Here is a 5745-nt window from a genome sequence, read left to right as displayed (position 1 = left end):
CGGGTCCTTCACACTGCCAGCAGTAAATGAGGTACACTATATAAATATGCTAGAGATAATAATATGGAGGACATACGATACATGGCTAAGCTGTCTAACGCCAAGCGAGGGTTCCATAATCAAATCCGAGGTGGCATGCATCAGAATTTTGTTCTTGAAGATTTTTGACAGTGACTGAAACAACCTGCTGAAACTATTCATATAAGTGATATCACTACGAATTACTTGGAGAATGCAATTCTTCAGTGTTACGTAATAGCAAGACGTATAAAACCATGCTACGAGTTTTGCTAGATACCATACCTACATGTTTTATACCAAGTAGTTGACTCATTTTGGATATCTGCTTTTAAGCATTCTTTTTAAGCACCAAAATATATATGTTGCAGGGAGCTGGCGAGGCAACACTTGCGATGGTTCTCTACCAACTCTGTCACATCACTACAATTATTCAAAGTGGAAGAATACCTCCCCGAATGGAAGTGTCACTTGACAGCTGCCCTGGGAATCAAAGTAGCATTGCTTCTTCAGTAAATACTACGTTCCTCGTCACACCGACTTCAAAAGTTAGACCAAATCATACCAACGCATTCATGCTAGAATTGCATATTCTGATCATTAAGCACGTGCGGTATTTGTTACCGCATAGAATAATGACTTAATAATGCCAATATTTCTGTAAAAAAGCAAGATGCATATATCTTGCCGAACAGTAAAGCCGAGACACCAAATAGCTCAATTGAAAATGCTTTCTCTCCACAAATTGAGTGATTTAGGGCATTTTCAGCCAATATGCTGGAAATTATTGTGAGCCCAAAAGGTGCCTAATTGTACTCTCAATGTGCATTAGGTGCCCTTGAAAAATACTACTACAATCTATGCCCATTCAAATACGGATGTGGTATATATTTGTAAACCCCCAAAAAAGCAAATTTTAGCACTACACAGCTTCTTTTAGATGCGAGTATCGCTTGTACACAATTCTTTGAAATAAAGCTTATTTCTACTAAAATTGCACGACTATGTCTGCACGTGCACTTGTGGTCCTGTGTGCACGAGCAACTAAGAGTTAGAGTTCGGACTCTTTTTTTTTCTTTATGCAACCGTGAAGAACCGTTCATTCTGTTCCGTCTGTCTTACCTGTGGGCCAGTTTTTTCACTATATTTGCCACACTAATAATTGGCGTTGCGTGAGTGCTGCTACAGGTAATACAAATATTTACATGTAACTATCACCTTTTCTTGTAAGCAACTGGTTGTACTTATGTGCCAATTCTTGTCACTTCCTAAAACGTAGACCTACATGTACTTCAGGCAGAAAACCATGACCTTTGGCAGGCTTATGCTCAATAAATTCCGCGCATTTCTTTGCGACTGGGAAACCGTACCACGAAGACAATGCAGTGGCGTTACGTGATGTTCTTTTATGTAGCTGCCAAAGTAGCAATACGTAAAATACCACGAGGATATTGCATTATGAGGTTTGATAAAAATCAAAGGCTATAGTGAAGTGTTTTGTAAGAAAAAATAAAAAAATACACCATATTTCTAAGAAGTTTAGAGTTGTACTTTTTGAAAACCTGCATACGGCTGTGATGTTTTTGTGGCCCAAGAGCTCGCAATTCAGTACGTGAGTAAACTCAATATCTTGTGTGAAATGTTTCTGAACCTTGCACTGCAATATGTGTTTTAGGTGAAATGAAGAAGGAAAAATGGCAGCGCAATCCCTGTCACAACCCGGCATTTATTTCTGGAGAAGCATCATTCCTGCTCGTCATGAGAGAAAGCTACCGGTTAGTATCATTTTCGGGCTCCGTGCCACTCATTTTACAAACCGCATTCATGTCTTATGTGCAACTTCTTTTACAGGCCTGGAATGCTTACTTGGCTCATGTCGATCACCACGAGAAGGAGCTTATATGAGAAACACTGCTGACACAAACGACGAAGTCTTAGTTGTACCCACTGCATGCTTTATGGCTGTTCGCGGGCGCTATATTGGTTAGCAACCGTACATACCCTTAAAATATATGTAACGGTAAATTTGTTCCCTCAAATTCTGAGTACTTGTAGTTGCACAGCAGGTTGCCGGTTATAGTTAGGGCAACTCTACTTTTGAGATTCCTTCCACCTGAAGTACAAAATACTAAATAGAGTCTGAGTGCATGTGTGCCTAGATATTATTTACCAAATCTCGGCAAGCCCCGCTGCGATGTACGGAGAGTGGCAGATGATTGTCTGGGTGATAAAAGAAACAACGTCGTTCATGCACTCGGTGATTTTCTGCGAAGGTACGGCTACCGGCCGGCCCCGTCATGGCGACAGTGTGGAGTGGGTGCCCATAGATGCATAAATGTCCACATCCACCTTTGAGAAGAAAATGCAGCAGAGTTCATAGTTTAGTGGTACCAGCACTGCAGATTTGCTGGCATCCGCCTCCGTGTGGAATGGCGATATCACTCAACGAAGGTGTAAACCACAGAGATGTTAACCTACGGCGATTTATTGGAGGTAATATATGCGAGTTCTAACTACGTCGAGATTATTCTTGATTGAGCAGGTATATTACATAATTCCCTACTCTTACGTCTAAGCATAAATATTCACTTCGGTCACACCGAGCCCTTGCACCATCACTATAACTGTATTTTAACATCATATACTGATATTCTACATCCCCCGACACAAAATTTCGAATCAACCAAGGCCTGGACGGCTTTGTGGCACCCATTTGTATACTCACAGCTGGCTATACTCACAAATACATATACGAAGATTCTGATTATAACGAAAGCTCACATGAAAACGCTTATAAACACCAACCGAACGCTGGAGTCAAGTTTCTCAGCACTGAGCATGCGCGACTGCTGATCCGAAGGTAGTGGAGCCGATTCCGACCTAGACTTACACAATTCGATGGGGCCCAAATGACAAAGGCTCGCGTACGCTGTAATGCCAATGCACCCTAAAGGCCACCAGGTTTCGTTATTTTTGAAGTCCTTCACTACAGCGTTTCTCTTGATTTCATCGTGGTTTTTAAGACGTAAATACTGACATGCTAATATTATTATCGGAAAAGATTCTTCTCTTTTATATTTGGAAACCAAAATAAAGAAATGTTTTAAGAGAAGCTACACTGAACTTGTCAATTATACTGTTTTTGTTTGTGCATTACTGCGCAGTTCCTAACTCTTGAAGATCATTAGTGCACTTCAACCCGTTTCACTGTCAGCACTTTTAATGTTTTTCTACACAGTTTGCGAATGCATCTGAATTATACAAGCTGCTTTTATTATGCTGCGCAAGAGTTGTCGAAAGGTATGACTTGTGAAGCTATAGAAAAACATGATTTCTTTAGTCGTGCTATGTAGTATTGTTTAATAAACGATATTGAACTTTATCAATGCAACTTCAAAGTGGGTATATGGCTCCTTTTATTTGATGTAGATTATTCACTCATATCTCGTGTCGACGAGGATGAGCTGATGGAGCAGTGTTCATTCTTGTAATATCCCATAAAAATTCACAGCTCTCGCCAACTGCGGTTGAAAGAATACATCAAATGAGACCACTGTCTGTGTGGATAAGTCGGCCACTTGCTCGCCGTATAACGCTCCTACAATGGAATACGCCGGGTTTCTCCAACACGCACCTGTATTTGATTGTCCCAAACTTGCAACTTCTTTTGCCATCCGGGCTCCCACGATGCGCTGAAACTTTACTGTGTCGCTTAAGGTTAGGCGTGGCATTTACGAATGCGTATTCTCGTTTCCTTGGAATGGCGAGCACTTCGGCATGCAACATCTGCGCCTACAAGGAAATGCTCGAGCCCATTCTATGCTATTACCCAGCATACCAGTCTGAACGACGTATTATGGAAGCCAAACTCTGTCAGCTATATTCACGGCCGCTCACAGAAGAGAAAATCATAAGACCTTGGTCGACAATTTCCCATACGCACAAAGCCACAAAAGCCCTCTTGTACTTTTTAACAACCACCAGATTTCAAAACCGCTTGTGAAAGAACAGTGTGAGACTGCGCTGTGTGGTCTCGAGTTAAACATTTATTCTTCTGATTCTTACTCTTCTTTTAAGTCTCTTCTCTTTCTATTATTCTCCCTTTCCCCCAATTCCAAGTGTAGGGTAGCCAACCGAGCCAAGCTTGGTTAACCTCCCTGTCTTTCCTCTCTATTTATCTCTCTCTCCCTCTCTCTCTGTCGGCCATCTGGATGAGAACGTTTGGAATGGTGCTAGACGTTAAATCAATCGCGACTGAACACATCGACAACTTGCGAACGAACAGACAGCATATGCAGTTACCACAGAGATGCGTTCGAACGACCGCAAAACCACCATCATCGCCCAGGAGTGTGGCGTTGTCCACCTGAGCACTGTAGCTAACAACCACCGTAAGAGATGCATGAAATTTCACTAGATTATTAAAATATTCAATATTATATCAAGGTTTTTATAAACAAAAATTGCGAATTGAAAATTAAATTTAAGTGTGCAGTGTATATTATTAAAAACGTGGTATTTTCACATCTCGTTGCTTTTGGTATATTAAGAGAGTGAAACGTGTCCTCATTGAAGTTATTGAATGTTTATTGCACAATTAAGCACAAGAGATGGTTCAATGTCAGTCATTGTATGACAGCTATAGCACCATTAGTGCAGACGAACCTACATCTACCACTGGTGGCACATGTTTATCCCAACAAGAAACATTCATATATAACTTGAACATTTTGAAGTATCCGACATACCCCTGGACAAAGCGCACTGTGCATTCCTCAAAAAGGTGGCGTAAACATGCTCGTCATCAACGCTGGTACTCGACATGCACCCATACAAATCATCTTCATTTCAGGCAATAAACAGCAAAGCGAAATTCTTATCTCAAGCCGTGAACTCGCGAATGGGTCGCGCTTTTCATTTGCGTGTGTTTCGATGGGCCAAAGCATCCGCTTGAACAAAATTAGACCGTTGACATTGTTACCTTTCTGCACCGCCTATTGAAGCTGTTTTATCGGTGTTTGCAAGTGCATGCACTCTACTCCACTTCGCGCATCGGGTATAGCGCTGCGGAAGCTGCGCAAAAAGTTGGGTAAGAAAACTTATGGGAGCACAGGCATCTCTCGCTTCGATTTGGTCGGCGCAAACGCTTCTTTGAACCACATAATTGCACAGCGGTAATTTAGTATTAGATGAAACTCCATAAAAATATAAGTAGTGTTCGCAGACTTTTGTGCATATTACCATTTTGTGCAGTGTAATAAGTTCGAGTTAATGCGGCCATTGAATAAAACTGAAATTCCATGACTCTGGCGTGACTAGGCGTCATCTTTTTTCGGTTGAAACCGAAGAACACAAGCATACTAAAGAACATGCGTATGTGTGGAGCAAATAAGCAACGCAACAGATATGACGGGAATACGCTGTTCGTCGCTCTAAACCATGCGCGAAAAATGACACGAACGCACAATAAAAGGTCAAAAAAAGATTCCTCGTAAAACCGACACAAAGTGAACAGTAGTACACTTAAACATCGATATTTAGTCATGAGTAGGTATCAGATTAGCTGTCGTTGATTTGAAGCGCACTCGTGGGAAACTCGCCGCCGACTGCCTCAATGCGAGTCCTCAGCGATAAGGGGCCTAAAAAAAGTAATTTGAGATTAAATCTCCCGCTGGTGCACGCAAAATTACGTCACTTTTGTTAACCAGCTATTGCGTCACATTCGAC

The sequence above is a fragment of the Rhipicephalus microplus genome, unplaced genomic scaffold (genome assembly GCF_043290135.1).
Source record: "Rhipicephalus microplus isolate Deutch F79 unplaced genomic scaffold, USDA_Rmic scaffold_15, whole genome shotgun sequence".
Lineage (NCBI taxonomy): Eukaryota > Metazoa > Arthropoda > Arachnida > Ixodida > Ixodidae > Rhipicephalus > Rhipicephalus microplus.
This window is presented reverse-complemented; position numbering follows the sequence as displayed.